We start from the raw sequence: 16,760 nt of genomic DNA, 5'->3' as shown, positions 1-16,760 counted from the left end.
TGAAAGCTACCATCAACTATCCAGGGAGTTCAAGGCCAGCCTGAGTACAAGCTACTCTGTGTCACAAAGGGAAAAGGGGATTAAGGAGATTACTGGTGGGAAAGGCTTGTCTCATGGCGCCCACCACCAGGCAGTCAAACATAGATTCTTTCCTTTTAATGCAATGCTTCGGGACCTTACCTCCCACACCTCCTCCAGGAAGCCTCACCCTGCTCTGGGAGGACTTTCAAGAACATCAGCCTGCGCTCTGCACTGGGAACCTCCAGTGCCAGGGTCCCCCCACTCCCTCCTACCAGTGTGTGCCTCCACCTTTGAGGGAAGAACTCAGAGAGTACTGAACAAAGTGGGCAAAGGGATCCTGCCGCTCATCCGCTCCACCCATTTTACCCACCCCCTTCGGGTTTTCCAACCCCTTGTCTACTTTGTTCCTCATGCTTCTGTCTCCACGTCTCTGGGGCTCTGTTTGCAGGGGGGGAGTCTTCATGCACACACACAGCCCAGAAAGCATCCAGTTGCTCCCGGGCCGCCTGCCAGCAATTGAGTGACCTGCAGCTTCCTCCCCAAATCACATTCCACTGGCTCGGATCTTGCCCCGCCTGACGCCAGCCTCCCAACTCGCCCCCAGAGCAAACATTTCCAGTTGGCAGCCTGGCCTTGTTTTTCTGAGGCCCTAATTCAGTCTCCCTTGTAGAAAACAGAAAACAAAATGCGTGGGACCAAAAACTGCAACAAAATAAACTTTAAAAAGAGAGGGCTGGAGGGTGAGGGCTTCGCTCCAAGGCACATGGAAAAATAGAAGCTTCAAGGGGTGCAAAGGGTTTTAAGAAGCAAACCCACATGCTGCCCATCACCCCGCCTCTCATGCTGGCTGGGAAGCTGAGACCAATTCATTCAGGCTGCTGCTAAAGACGACTCTGTTCTCATTCATAGCTGAGTGCATAGAGGACAGGAGACAAAGATGATGAGAGGCTGGAGACTGGGGAGAGGGCGGTCGAGCTTCGGCACCCGCGTTTGTTCCAAAGGGGAAATTACAGGAAGAAAAATAAACACGGTCAGCCAGATTTGAAGGCCAGTCCGTGCGGCATTGGGGAGCTAGAGGGACAGGGTGTGTGTACGTGTGTTAGCATGTGTACATGCCTGTGGGCGCCACTGGGTTTGCCCTCTCAAAATAAGGGCTGCTCAGTGGAAAGATGTCATAAGCCAGGCTGGGGCGGCCAGGGGATGGGCCAGTCAGGGAGGGCCGAGGCTGGCGCCCGGGCCTGCTCATGAGGTCAGGCAAAGGCCAGGTGTCAGAGCAAGGAAGTGCCGCCAAGGCCTGTTAGCCAAGGGCCAGGGCGTGTGGGGACAGGATTCTGAAGGTCAGTGTCTGTGGGGGTCCTTCAGGGAAGAGATGGCCTCACAGCCTCACTAATGGAGATAGTCTGGGGACATGGTGCTGATCTTGGTCCTCAGGCGATGGCTCTGGAGGTGCAGGGTAAGTAAGGGAGCAGAGGGAGGGGAGGGGAGGAGGTAGAAGAGGAGAGAGGACAGAGAGGTGGTCAGCAATCCACAGAGTGAGGACAGACACAGGTGCCATCAACACACAGATGAGAAGAGCAACCGGAAAGTATGAAAGTGAGGAGCCAGGGTGCTGGGAGCAGCCTAGACACTCAGGTGGGGGGTGCCTGGAGAAAGCTTGTCAGACTTTAGGGATCGGGGCACTCACAGGAGAAGCTGAGCTGGTCAAGACAGCTGGACAACTAGAGTGAGGGTTAAGAGAAAACACAATCCGGGACCCAGATAGCTTCCCCTTCCTCTACGGCGCCAGCTCCCACATAGGGAAAACCTTGGTAATGGGGAACTGCTGGGTGAATGAGACCTGGGGGCGGGGGACTTGGAGTCTGAAGTGGCTGTGGGACTGAGCAGTGACATATAGGGTTGTTGGAGGAGGGATTCACTCATGTAGAACAAGGGAGGGAGAACAGCTAGTGTCTCCCAGAGGGACACCATGACGGGAGCACCTGGGGTGTGTCACCAGCTCTGCCTCCCTGCCATTCTTTCGGCCTGCTGGACTGACAGGCCCCTAAGGAGCTGAACTTGGCATGGCCAGCCTGGAAGTTTTCCTCCCCTAGAAGAGGCTGACAAATCCTTGGCCCTTGGCCTTCCTCCAGTTGGGCTCCAGACCTAGGACCCCCAAGGACTTCCCACTTGCGCCCTCACAGTCTTCAAGCAAAGTAGTTCACAAACTTGTTCAAAGGATATTCTTACCAAAATATCATTCTACCCAAGATCATTCTTATTCCAAAGGAATGAATCTCTAATGGCCTGGAGAAGCCAGGAGGTAGGGATGGAGGTTGGAAGAACCCTAGAAAATTGGTCAACTAGTTTTCAAGTTCACTGTATTGTTGGGAGCCCCCAAAGACTGTTTTTTAAAATTTCCTCTTCTATTTAGTCAGGTCTCAGAAAGACAAGGTGTCTTCCTAAAAGTCCTCCAAAAATCTCTTTTAAAAAATGTGTTGTCTATGTGTGTACATGTGCATGTGAGCGCGTGGAGCCAGACGTCAGTGCTGTCTGTGTGTGTACATGTGAACATGTGAGCACGTGGAGCCGAAGTCAATGCTGTCTATGTGTGTGCCTGTGAGCATATGGAGGTCAGAAGTCAATGCTGCCTCTTCCCTGGTCTCTCTCACCCTATTTTTGTTATAATTTATTTATTTTTGTTCTATGTGCATTGATGTTTTGCCTGCATGTGTGTCTGTGTGAGGGTGTCCGATTCTCTGGAACTGGAGTTACAGTTATGAGCTGCCCTGTAGGTGCTGGAATTGAACCCAGGTCCTCCGGAAGAGCAGCTGGTGCTCTTAACCACTGAGCCATTTCTCGAGCCCCCCTCTCACCCTATTTTTTGAGGCAACTGTCTCTCACTGAAACGGGAGCTCACTGACTCAGCTAGGCTGACTGGCCAGCAAGGCCAAGGCCTGTCTCCGCCTCTCCAGTAGCTACCATCACTGTTCTTTTGTCAGTGGTGAGTTTTCCCCCCTCATGGGTTCTAAGGATTTGAACTCAGGTCTTCATGTTTGTGCAGCAACCACTTTACCAACTGAGCCAGCTCCCCAATGTATTAGCATTTTGAACTCAAGGACTTTGCATATGCAAATGGCCCCATTTATCCAGTGCTGCCGCCTTCAGGTTGGCACCTGAGTCCTCCTGTCATGGTCCTGCTGCTGTGTGAGATCTTACTTGCTTTCTAGGACAAGATGTTCTGAGCTTATCTTAGTCGCTGACCTGGAAACAGGCAGCTCTCCAGGAAGCGTCGCTCCTTCCTGTGGGAGAGAATACTCAAGTCCACATCAGGGCATTCCACATTCTCAGATACCGCACGTGTTCTCTGCCTCTAGGTTTTCTCCAAGAAGAATTTGCATTCAGGACAGGGCCACCCAAAGGAAACTAAGTGTGACTCTCCAAGATCTGAGGCTGTCAGTCCTGAAAGGTAAACTTTGTCTGGTGGATGGCACCTCTCCCCTCCCAGAGACTAATCTTGGTCCCCGGGTTGGCCGCAGTGCACAGCTTCTTTTGGATACGTGCCAAATGTGAGGGGCTCAGTCGCTAAAACCACAGTTCCCAGGAGCTGAGCTTCTAAGCCAAAGTTCTTCCAACAGCACTATCAAAGTATTACATTTTTGTATTTTAAAATATGTATTTTACCAATGTATGTGTATGAATGTTTTGCCTGCGTGTATGTATGACCATCTCCCTGGCCCAGGGTACTTTAAATGAAATCTGTCGGGCAAACTTCTTAAGCACACAAACTGGCAAGCAGAAAGCACAAGGAAATAGTACAAATCCAAATATTGCCTGTCCGGAGACTCCTTGTGTGCCCACGGAGTTTCTGGAAGTTCTCCTCGATATCCTGTCTGTGTGAGACCCTTGATATCCACTTTGTTATAAAACAGAGTCAGGGCGATGTGTGGTAACAATGCCTGTAATTCCCGTGCTGTGGCTCAGGCCGGAGGGCTGTGAGTTCTGGGCCAGCCTGGGCTACATGAAACCTAAAACAGAAGAAAACTAGGCAAAGACAAAGATGAGGAAGACAAATACGGTGAAGATGAAGATAAAAAAAATAGGGAGGAGAAGGAGAAGGGAGAAAGGAGGGGAGGAAGGATGGAAGGGAGGGAGGGAGAGAGGGAAGGAGTATAGTGCCAAGGGAAAAAGAAAGTACTCTCAAGCCTAATAACTGGGTTCAGTTCTAGGAACCTACATGGTATGGAGAGAGAGCCATCTCCTACATATTGTTCTCTGGCTTCCACATACATGCCATGCGCATGTGTCCACACACATACAAACAAATAAAGGTGGAAGAGCACAGAGGCATTGTGGCACACGCTTCTAATCCCAGCACTCGGGAGCCAGAGCTAGAAGGATCCCAGCCTGATCTAAATAGTAAGTTCCAGGCCAGAGACCCTCTCTTAAAAAACCAAAATAATAATAATATAGTGAGGGAGGGAGAAGAGAAGGAGGGAGAAAACAGGGTTGGAACTGTGTCTCAGGGATAGAGCATTTGCCTATCCTGTGTGAGGTTCTCATTCCCTTTCCCAGGATCCAGAAGCAACCCACACCAACCCCACAGACACAGTGGTAACATTATACCATGGAGGGAGGAATTTCCCAGTTGCAAAAGGAGCCTCCAGATGAAATAAGAAGTCCGTGGGTGGATGCTCCAAGGGATAACACACAAATGCACAAGGCATGTGCAAGCCAGTAAAGGACAGAGAGAGCTTGTGTGAGCATGGACCATCAGAGCCTCCAAACTCTTTCCCCCCGGCATCTGAGGCCGCTCTGGAAGCAGCCGGCTCTCTGTGATAGCTGATAAGGGTGGCCACCCCGTGTCTATGCCTACGTTAGCAGTGTCTGCCTCTTCTCCCTTTGAAGCTTAGGTGAGGCTGTGAAACTCACTCTAGCCAGTGTGTCCCAAGCGGCTCGCGCCTCCTGCATACAGAATCCCCAGAATCGTGTGGTCTGCCAGGTGTCTTTGTCCTGTCTCTGCAGCCATGATGTTCACACCAGGCGTTCTTTCATGATGACCATGCCTTGACGTTTTCCCTTCTGATCTGTGGGACAGATTGGGTGTGGTCAAGAATAAACACTGACCAGACGTTGGTGGTGCACGCATTTAATCCCAGCACTCTGGAGGCAGAGGCAGATGGATCTGTGTGAGTTCGAGGCAGCCTGGTCAACCAAGCGAGTTCCAGGACAGCCAGGACTGCTTCACAGAAAAACCCTGTCTCCAAAAACCAACCAAACAAACAAAAGAGAATAAACACTGAGGGCAGCTGTTGAACATGAAAAGGAACCTGGTTTGGCTGTTAGCATCCACAGGGCACTTACAATGGGTTATAACCCCAGTTCCAGGGAATTAAACACCATCTTCTGATCTCTGTGGCACCACACATACACATATATAGAGGCAGGCAAAGCACCCATGTATATAAAATAATATAATTTAAGAAAAAAAAAGAAGCCTTGATTGATTTAATTGCTAAGATTTAAAGATGTCACCAAAATACAGTGTATCTTAGCCCAAATACTCACACTTTGTATCTTCCTTTGTGCATGTGTGCATGTGTGTGCATTGCGTGTGTGCACTGTGCCAGTATGGCGGTCAGAAACCAACTCTATCCTACTCCACCTTATTTCTCAAGATGTAATCTTTCACTGTTGCTGCTAGCCTGGCTAGCCAACACGCTCTAGAGATTTTCCTGTCTCCACCCTTCCCAATACTGTGAGCACTCATCACTATGCCTGGCCGTATTTTCCAGTGTGAGCCACTGATAAAGAGATACAGGAGACCTGGGGATCCAAACTTTGGTTCTCATGCTTGTACGGCCAGCACCTAACCCCTCAGGGCATCTCCCCAGACCCCCATGTGGCCTCTTTCCCTGCTGCGTCCCTAGCCCTTCTCTTCCCCTCTCCCTCTCCCCCGTCCCTTTTTCTCTCTCTCTCTCTGCCCATTTTTATGGTCTGTTACGCCCTCTTTTCCCCCTGGACTCTAGGACAGTTTGGTCTTCATTTGAACCTTCTTTTGCTTTCTGGCCCCACTGCGCTTTGCTTGGCCTGCATTCTCTCCTCTGGGCTAAACTCCGCTCTGCAGCCCTGTGTCTGACAGCCTCGTTCTTCAGAGCATCTTCATTTACAGAGTCAATAGAAATCAATGGGCTCCTCTCTTCGTGCAACACGGATTATCAGACAGCCACCTGAGCTGCCTCTTTATGCCAAGTATGGATCCTAAAGAGTTCTGGTGAAGGGGACAAGTAAGGACATGGCATTACATGACACAAAACTTAGCACCTGCCCCAGGGTGCATGGCCACCTGGAAAAGGCTAGGAGCAAAGAGGCCTTAGACTACTCCCCAACCCCCCACCCCAGAGCACAGAGACAGGACGGATACAGGATGCCTTTGGTTGAGCATGAGGTCATGTTAACCTCCCCATCTCTAAGATGCTAAACATCTGGCCGAAACAAGAGCAGTGTAGATGAACATCTGGATACTCGCTCTGCACAGCATGGAACAGCTGCACGCTTGGCAGCATCTGCGTGATGGGGGTCTCTTCTGTGTGCTTAACATCACATTCATGCTTTCATTTGCCTTGTAACCAAAAACCAGACCTAAACTGGTTTAAATTTTAAAAGGGAAATGCTTAGCTTACTGGCTGAGGAGCCCCAGGATAAGGTCGAGGTTGGGCTCTCGGTACGTGTTAATCTAGCCTCCGAATACAATCCTCATGGACTCTGTTTCTTAGCTTTCTTCTGTCACCTTTACCACCTCCCTGTCCCAGACGAGGTCCCCTGGGTGGTCCCACATAGGTCACCAGAAGCCTGCTCTTGTTCACATCAGAAAGATAGGATCATATTTATCCCAGCATTCCTAACAAAAGCCTCAATGCCTATTATGATTGGACAGGACTGGGTCACACATCCCAGAAGATCCAGACTCTGTGACCAGAGGTTCCTGAATGTTGGCTTAGTTGTCTGCTCCAGTTGAGAAACAGAGATGGAAGCAGCATCTTCTGAACTTCCAGAATCATGCTGGAGAGTGGCAGGGAGAGGAACAAACAGGGACTTGGAGGTTCAGTTCCTGCCAGGCAGAGGGGTGGGATTAAGACGAGGCCCAGGAGGAACAAAGGGCACCACCCTCTCAAGGCCACAAGCTGACTGCCTCCCCACACACACACTCAAGGCCACGAGCTGACTGCCCCCCACATACACACACTCAAGGCCACGAGCTGACTGACCCCCCACACACACACTCAAGGCCACGAGCTGACCCTGCCCCACCCTCTCAAGGCCATTAGCTGACCCTGCCCCACCCTCTCAAGGCCATTAGCTGACCCTGCCCTACCCTCTCAAGGCCACGAGCTGACCCTGCCCCCCCCTCAAGGCCACGAGCTGACCCTGCCCCACCTTCTCAAGGCCACGAGCTGACTGTCCCCCCCCCACTCAAGGTCACGAGCTGACTCTGCCCTTCTCAATTTTAATTTTTTAAAACTTATTTATTTAGCTAATTTGTAGGCATGCATGTGGCAGGTACAGGTGTGGAGATCAGATAACAACTCACAAGAGTTGTTTCTTTTTTCCCATATGTGGGACCTGGGGATTGAACTCGGGTCATCCTGGTTGGTAGCAAGTGCTTTTATCCACTATGCCAGTGGTTCTCAACCTTCCTAATGCTGCAACCCTTTGAGACAGTTCCTCATGTTGTGCTGACCCCCAACTGTACAATTATTTTGTTGTTAGTTACTTCCTCACTGTAATTTTGCTATTGTTTTGAATCATAATGGAAATATATGCAGGATATCTGATGTGTGACCCCTAAGCCATCTCACAAGCCAGACTCGGGCCTTCTGAGGGTGGTGTACCTCCTTGGACTGTGCACCCCAGCTGGATCGTTTGCTTCCCTCAGTGCCAGCTCTGCCTACACAGCACACTACCCAGCACTTGCTGACTTGAAACAATAAACGTTTGTTCTGTGGAGATTTCTGTGGGCCGGGAATCTGAAGGTGGTTTAGCTGGGGGAACTGGCTTGGGGTCTGTCGTGAGGTGCAGTCCAAATGTCGGTGGGGGCTTCGGTCATCTGAAAGCTTTGCTAGGCTTGAAGAGCTGGTTCTTAAATGGCTGTTGGTAGAATGGCCTGGCTCCACCCCAAAGGGCTACCGATACATATGCCTCATGGCATGGAAGCTGACTCCCCCAGAGCAGAAGGTGTGAAGGAGAAATGAATAAACTATACTGCCCTGAGCCAGGCGTAGTGGTGCGCACTGCTAATCCCAGCACTTAGAGGCAGAGGCAGGTGGATCTCTGAGTTCAAGGCCAGCCTGGTCTACAAAGTGCATTCCAGGACAACCAGGACTAGAGAAACCCTGTCTCCAAAAAAGAAAAAAAGAAGTCACACCCCACCTGTCAGCTACTGTCTATTAGGAATGGGTCATTAATCCAGGTGTTGTCTACCTTCTGGAAGGAACGCTGAGGAGTTCATAGACCTCTTTCTCTAGAGGTCCCACATGAGGAAATGACAAAAGTTGCCCCGAGGACATGGTACCACATGCGTGCAAGCCTAGCACTTGAGAACCAGAGATAGAAGGATTGCAAGTTCAAAACCAACCTGGGCTACATGGTAAGACCCTGCTTCAAAAAGCAAGGAGGGTCTGGAACTGTTGCTGAGACTCATTTAGATGTAGAATGCTTGCCAGTGATCGAAAGGTCTGTGTTCAATCCCCAGCACTGGGAAAACAAATAAAACTCCCAAACGCTTAAATCATGGCTTCTTTACTTCCTGCTAAGACCTGGATAACATATTCTGATTCTTTTTTTTTTTTGAGTTTTATTGTTTTTATTTTAAGTGTGTGGGTGTTTCGCCTGCATGTATATCTGTGTACTGCATGCATGCCTAGTGCCCACAGAGCCTGGAAGAGGAGATCAGATCCCCTGGACTAGAGGTATAAGCAGTTGTGATTCATCATATGGGGGCTGGGGATTGAACCTGGATCCTCTGCAGTCCTCACTCATAACCAGTGAGCCATATCTCCAGCCCTACATTTTCATTTCATGTGCCAACTCTTTGACTGGTTCTAACTGAGAAAGTGCTATGATTGATTATTAATGTCTGCCCTCAACCACACCAACACCCTTTGTTCCTTAGTTCTTTGACAACAAGACAAAGAAAAGTAGAACTTTGCCCTTGCTCATGATCCAGACTCAATGTGCTCAGAGAATGTCCTAGGTGATGCCTCATGAACCAGCTAAACTGTCCACCTCGTGGGAAAGGGTGGGCCCCTTCATCCTTCCCTGCGGTTGACCTAGGGATGAAGATGTGCCCAGTCTAGTCAAGATAAGGGCCGTCCTGATAGAAAAGTTCTGGGAAAGGATGCTCTCCAAACAACTGGCCAGGAGAATGCTTCCTTCGCAAGCAGTTTGGGGTGGGTGGCAAACATGGCAGCATATGCATGGAATTGCAGCATTCAATGGCAGAAGCAGGGTTCTTCCGATCTAAAAACATCAGGAAAACTGGCTTGAGGGGCTGGCTTAGTTAGTAGAGAGCCTGCCATTCAAGTTCAGTCCCCCTAAGATGTAAGCATGGGGTATGCACCTGACATCTTGGCGTCGGGAGGAAGAGGCAGGAAGATGAGAAGACTGGCTCTTGGCCAGTCCAGCTAGCTTAATTCCCAATTCCAGATGTGATGAAAAATTCTATCTCAAAAATTAGGTGGGGAGACTGGAGAGATGGCTCAATGTAGTTGATTATTTTTTACTTTTGGGGGGCCTACCAACCAGGTCCCAACTAAAAACACAGAGGCTTATTCTTTTTTTATGAATGCCTGGTCTTAGCTTGGCTTATTTCTAGCCAGCTTGTCTTAAATTATCCCGTCTATCTTTTGCCTCTGGGCTTTTACTTCTCTCTCTTTCTATGTATCTTTTCTTTCCTTCTCATTCCATGTCTGGCTGTGTGGCTGGGTGACTGGCCCTTTCTTTGTTGCTCCTTTTTTCTCTCCTCCCAGATTTCTCCTCCTGTTTATTCTCTCTGCCTGCCAGTCCCACCTATCCTCTCTCCTGCCTTGCTATTGGCCATTCAGCTCTTTATTAGACCATTCACGTGTTTTAGGCAGGCAAAGTAGCACAGCTTCACAGAGTTAAACAAATGCAACATAAAAGAATGCAGCACAGTGATGGAGGTGGGTCTTGTATTTATCTGTTGCTTTCATTGGTTAATTAATAAAGAAAACTGCTTGGCCCTGATAGGACAGAAAATTAGGTAGGTGGAGTAGACAGAACAGAATGCTGGGAGAAAGAAGCCGAGTCAGGCTGTCGCCATGATTCTCCCACTCCAGACAGCCACAGGTTAAGATCTTTCCTGGTAAGCCAGCTCGTGGTGCTACACAGAATATTAGAAATGGGTTAGGTCAATATGTAAGAGCTAGCCAATAAGAGGCTGGAACTAATGGGCCAGGCAGTGATTAAAAGAATACAGTTTCCGTGTAATTATTTCTGGTAAAGCTAGCAGGGTGGCGGGACGCAGCCCGCCGCTCTTACTACAGCATAGTTTTGCATCATCAAACAAATGTTCCATAGCATAAACAAATGTAACGCATCTTTGTTTCTTAAGATTTATTTATTTATTATTTCTGTAGTGTTAAACCTGCATGTGTGCCTGCATGCCAAAAGAGAGTGCCAGATCTTATTACAGATGGTTGTGAACCACCGTGTGGTTGCTGGGAATTGAATTCAGAACACCTTCAAGAACAACCAGTATTCTTAACCTCTGAGCCATCTCTCTAGCCCAGATGTAACATATATTAAAATAATATTCCACAACAGCTCAACAGTCAAAAGCATTGGCTGCTCTTCCAGAGGATCTGGGTTCAGTTCCTAGCACTCATATGGCAGCTCACAACCATTTATAACTCTACTTCCAGGTGACCCGACACCCTCTTCTGGCCTCCAAGGGGATCACACACTCATGTGGTTCACTGACATAACATTCAGGCAAAACACTCATACATATAAAAATCAAATTAAAACAAATTAAATTTTAATTTAAATTAAGGTAGAGAGTGTTTGAAGAAGAATCCTGATGCTGACCTCCCCTGCACACCTGACATACATGTGCACCCACATGTGAACACAGACATACACATGCAGACATTCAAAAGTTAGATCTAAAGGGCGGTGAGATGGCATTATCAGGCCAAAGGGCTTGTTGTGCAAGCTTGACAACCTGAGATTGATCCCTGAAATCTAGAAGAAAACCAATTCCCAAAAGTTATCCTCTGACCTCCACACACACGCCTCTGCGTGTACCTTCCACCCCACCCCCACACTAATAAATAAAATAAAAATTTAGAAAGAAATTTTGGAAGGGTATTATTCCTGGCGCCTGACTGCCACCTTATATCTAAAAGGAAGCACTAAGAGGGTTCTGGGAGATGGGACAAGAGCCCGAGCATCAAGGACATGCTGAATTAGCCAGTCCTGGATGGAGTCCTCAGGACTTGTTGCTTTGAGCGATGCAGATGCCCTTGTTGAACGTTTCGGATGAGTTTTCTATCATGTGAAGCCAATTGCAGCCTAATTGCTACACGGGACAGTCCTATCCAGTGTATATACCTTTACTACCTTGAAGAAAGCCCCACAAGTTCTTGTTTAAGTGCCAAAAAAACTACTTAATTCTATTGACGTTGCTCCCCGGCTATACCCAGAAGCCTTTCCTCAGCTTAAGAGACAGTTTGACCTTGACCTTTATCTTCTTTATTTTTATTTTACTTAGTTTATTTGAATATCCTGAGTGTGCACACATGTGTGAGTGTGCACATGTGCGTGAGTGAGTGTGTACACGTGTGTAGGGGGGATAGGTACAGAAGCCAGAGGCTGACATTAGTTTGCTTACTGATTTATTTGCTTTCTGTCTTACTAGAAAATGTGTGTGTGCCTTGTGTTACACTTTTACTTAGTATGCACATAACACTGTGCACGTGTGGTCGTCAGAGGACAGTTTGCAGGAGTTGATCCTCACCTTCTGCCCTGTGGGTCCCAAGGATGGCACCCAGATCATCAGGTTACCCACTGAGTCATCTTGCTGGCTCCTGCCTTTTTATTTTTAAGAAATTATTGGGAGCAAACCCTGGAGAGCTTTCTGTCTCCGCCTCTCCGTCACTGGGTATTTTACATGGTGTTGGGCATCAAATTCAGGTCCCCATGTCAGTTAATACAATAAACAACTTACTAACTGAGTCATCTCCCAAGCCCTTTGATTTGCTCTTCTCTCTTGGTGTTAGACATAGACCTTTCCTGGGAAACCACACACACACACACACACACACACACACACACACACACACAAAATCCACATTGTACTCCCAGTTCATAGCAGTCTTAGCAATCTCTGGACAAGGGAAGGATCTGGTCTCCCAGGATCTTATCTATGGCAGATCCCTAGACCTAGCCATCCTGGGGTGAGAGCCAGGGAGGCTCAAGGTCAGGTCTAGCAAGGCTGTTAATTTCCCCTGTGTGGTTTCCTGTTGCCCTCTTCCTCCTAAGAGTTCCCTCTTCTTTATCCCCCTCTGTCCCAGTTTCTATTGTCTCCTTTTTCATTGAGGTTTTCATTCTGGATCCATGAATGTTCAGAAAAAAAAAAAAAACCTACATTGCCTAGGCTCTCTTGCAGCTAGATGAGAAAAATTCTGCCCAGTGATAAGGCTAAGAAAATTAAGTGTTAGTTCACAGTGGGGTCCTTAAAGTCAGAACTGTACCCTCCCCAACACCCCATCTTCTAACCTGCCAGGCATGGTGGCACATGCCTTTCATACCAGTACTTGTGAGATGTAGGAGAGGCAGGCCAGCCAGGTCTACAAAGTGAATTCTAGTTCAGTGAGAGCCACACAGTGAGACTCTGTCCTAAAACAAAAGGCTGGAGGGGAGGCATTAGAAAGGGTCCAAAGCGAAAGACCTTAGGTTTTCACACCTATTAGGTGGTGAAGGTTCCAGCCTAACTTTGGGGTCTAGTGTTAACTGTAACCCAACCCCACCTCCCTTCCACTGTCGCTCTTCTCCTCTCTCCCCTCTCCTGTCGTCTGATTCCTTCTCTGCCCCTTCCTCTTCCCCCTTCTCCTCCCGATCTCTTGCTTCTGTCTACCCTGCATCTCCCTAACGTGTCTACAGTGACAGGTGGCAAAACTGGTCTGCTGAGGACACAGGTAGGCCTGCTGCTATCCAGCCTGTATGGACATGTCCCCGTTCCGAGGGCTGTGCCCTGCCAGAGATGTGTCTCCACCTAAAGGAGTCCCTGGCCATATTCAGCTATGTGCCCTGACGGTGCCCTGCTCCCTGGGAGAGGACAGAAAGCCAGCCAAGGTGCTAACCCGAGGCAGCTCCTCCTGTGGCTGATGCCAGTGCCAAGCTATGCCTATGGTTCTGTGGTGACTGCAGTGATGCCTGGAATTGGATGCTAGTCTGGGCTGGAGACCATCTGGCTATGCCCTCTGGCTTCCACAGAAGACAGCGCTCTGGGATGTTGGGGCAGTGGAAGCCAGCCTGAGCGGGGAGCCGACCATGGCCTTCAGCCCCAGTTCCAAGCTACCCAGGTGGGTGATGGTGGCAGGAGACGGGCAAAGAGGGACATCCCACAAACCCCTGTGCAGGCCGCTAGGGCTTGCTTCCTAGCCCTCCTGCCAGCCTTTTGTCCCTGATCAGCTCTCACAGTGACAGATGGTGCCCTAAAGCCAAGCCCTGGACTAGAGCCCAGGGGGACCATGTCAGCTGTGACAGGGCTCCCCTTTCATCCTCCCGCCTAGGGCTGGGGCAGCCCCAGCTCTTCACCTGGCTCAACAGGGCTTAACAGGCCTGGGGCTGAGCTGCAGAAAGCCACATGGCAGAGTGGCAGTGACCCTTTGGAAACAGCGCCCTGGCTGAGAGAAGAGATGACAAGACTCTGTGCTGAGCAGGAGAACACAGAGCAGCCATACTGGACTCTCTTCCAGCCAGGGGCATAGAGGGCAGACTGGCCTCCAGTCCCTGGGAACAGATGAAGGGCACTTGTGCACGTCCTAGGTGGGCTCAGAGCCAGTCTGGATGGCCAGAAGGCCTCTATTGGGAGCACCCCTTGGTTCTAGATACCATTTCTACTTCCCCGCAGCCTCCAGCAAGCCAAGGTCCTTAATCTGGGCTAGCCAGGCGGGGGGGGGGGGGGGGGGGGACACATGGCACAACTTGCACGGTGTTGGGTGGTGTGATGTCACTCAGAATTCTCCAAAGGCTTTCCATCTGGAGTCAACACCACCCGGCCAGCTGCTCCCAGAGCGGTCCCTCCCCAGCTCTGGGCTGGATCGAGTGTCTGTCCCTCTGGAAGCCAAGCCCGGGACAGGCTTAAGAAGAACAGATTCAAAGACAGCTTTTCTCACAGACAAGCTTAAGGCAGAGGACTGCTGGGGGGCAAGATGGCACTTGTGGGGTGAAGGATAGAGAAACATTGAAGTCACCCCCCCCCTCTCTCTCTCTCACACACACACACACACACACACAGACACACACACGCACTTTCATCCCCCACACTGTCCTCTATGTGCTGTGACTTCTGTGTCTGTATGCTTTGCTCATCATGAATGTCCTCTGTCCACCTGGTAAATTCCATTCAGCCTTCAAGAGGCCTGATGTCCCTGACACTGGCCTCACGTTCTGCCTCTCTCCTCATGAACAGATTCATTAAGCCCCCAGCAGCTCCATGCACAGGCACGGAGTGCCCACTGCTGTGTTAGCAGATGGCCTCACAGCCACCTGTCTGTCAGCCCTGCCAGCCAGCAGGGCCTCAAGGGCAGCCGAGGTGGTCCGGCCAAGCTCGGGAATGACTTGTCTTCCACCACCAGGGCCTGTCCTCAGGGCTTACGGACAGGTATGAGTATATCAGGCTCACCCTGGTGACGTGTTTGTCCTTGCTGAGGGTACATTTGGGGCACTAGCAAATAGTTACTGAGGGAATGCATTTACATAGGCCTTTATTTGACTGGGGATATAGCTCCTGAGTAGAGTTCTGCTCAGCATGCACAGATCCCTAGGTTTTTGATCCCTAGGAAAGCATAAAACTAGGCCTCACTTGGGAGGTGGGAGGTGAAGCAGGAGATTCAAAACTTCAAGGTCACCCTTGGGTGTATAGCTAGTTCAAGACCAGCCTGTGCTACAAGAGACTCCATGTTAAAAATAAATATATTATTTTTGAAAAGACATTTATCATAGTCTCTCTACAACTCTCAATCCTTGGAACATGGGGACCTCTCCTTGACGTCTTGGAATCATTTAGTTATAGAGGGAGAAATAAAAAAAATATGAAAAATCAAAAAAATCAAATTGTTCTTGTGAAATCAAAAGTCCTGAAATAATTCCCGCACCCAGGAAGCCAACGAAGAAAGCAAGACCTGGGGACTCTGGGCTCCCCGCCCTCGCATCTGCACAATGTCAGGCAAGGTGCTCAATCAATCAGAGCTGAAATTTATGCTTCGGTTCCATAAGAAGGAAGAGCTATGGCAAAAAGTTCATTGTTGCAAAAAACTTAAACAAAAAACAAAACCAAAACAACAAAACAAAAACCAATGAGATGACAGGCGACAAAGTGATTTCCAAGAAAATGTAGCACAGCAGCGGGCTGGGGGTTATTCTGCCCGGGTCCAGAAGCCGTGTTGGTGTAAAGAGCCTGGAGGATTCTGTGAGCTCGTCATCTGCGAGAAGTGGGGCGTCCAGCCATGCGGGGTGAACGAATGTTGGGGAAAGGCTGTTTTGAAGAGTTCTGTTGCATTACTTTTCTTGGGGAGACATGAACTCATGCCTGTTCACCCCAAATAGGTGGTCGATGAGAGACCAGTGAGATGGTTCAGTGGGTAAAGGCACTGGCTGCCTAGTCTGATGACCTGAGTTCAATCCCCAGGACCCACAGAGTGGAAGACTAGAACTGAGTCCTGCGAGTTGTCCTTCGACCTCTACAGGAGTGCCGTGGCATGTACCCCCTCCTCCCACATACACGCGCACATGTGTGCAAGCATGCACACTCACGTACACACACAAGCAAATAAATGTACTAAAGAATAAAACAAAATTCCAGCTTGGAGACAATGACTTAATTGTGCTTACTTAACTTACAGGAACATGGATGACTCGAAAAACAGCAGCATCACCAAAGCCCCCAACACGGGGGAGGGGCAGCCTCTGGGGAGCTGCTTGGACGGAACCCCCTTCAGCTACAGTCCCATCTCGTCCGTACCCTAGCACCACCATGTGTAGCTGGGGAGGGGAGTACAGGAGGCCGTAAGTGGCAGCTGTCTCAGATGGGATCTGTTGGGAGGACAGCACCTCACAGCCAGCTCTTGTCCCAGATGTTCACATTTCCGATGGCCCCATTTTACTAGAATGTTTCCACAGAGCTCCTGAACATTTTAAGTGACAAGTGGGAAAACTCAGGGACAACTTACAACGACCTCACTCTATGCGAAGCCAACACAAAGCCAAGGCCAAGCATTGTACATCTAAGAAATTAAACATCGCCGTAGCCAACATTCTTCTTGCAGTTGGCTCTCTCTCTCTCTCTCTCTCTCTCTCTCTCTCTCTCTCTCTCTCTCTCTCTGTGTGTGTGTGTGTGTGTGTGTGTGTGTGCACCTGTATGTTTGTGTGTGTGTGTTTGTAACAAATATATTCTTCATAGAAGAGGACATCAGATCCCCTGGAGCTAGAGCTACAGGTAGTTGTGAGACGCCCAA

General features: G+C 49.4%; 1 long non-coding RNA gene across 2 annotated transcripts; it reads left to right on the top strand.

The window, feature by feature from the left end:
* The first annotated feature begins 1,352 nt into the window (after positions 1-1,352).
* On the top strand, positions 1,353-16,003 carry LOC142855577 (uncharacterized). 2 transcript variants are annotated; one of them, XR_012911527.1, is made up of 4 exons: positions 1,353-1,474; positions 3,375-3,466; positions 8,489-8,644; positions 15,935-16,003. It is a non-coding gene; the product is annotated as an uncharacterized LOC142855577 (long non-coding RNA). The 2 variants fall into 2 exon arrangements; XR_012911526.1 differs by lacking the exon at positions 15,935-16,003 and having other exon boundaries at positions 8,489-8,772.
* Positions 16,004-16,760: the final 757 nt, after the last annotated feature.

Source organism: Microtus pennsylvanicus, chromosome 8 (genome assembly GCF_037038515.1).
Source record: "Microtus pennsylvanicus isolate mMicPen1 chromosome 8, mMicPen1.hap1, whole genome shotgun sequence".
Classification (NCBI taxonomy): domain Eukaryota; kingdom Metazoa; phylum Chordata; class Mammalia; order Rodentia; family Cricetidae; genus Microtus; species Microtus pennsylvanicus.
The sequence above is the reverse complement of the archived record's forward strand: the minus strand, read 5'-3'. Positions and strand labels throughout refer to the sequence as shown.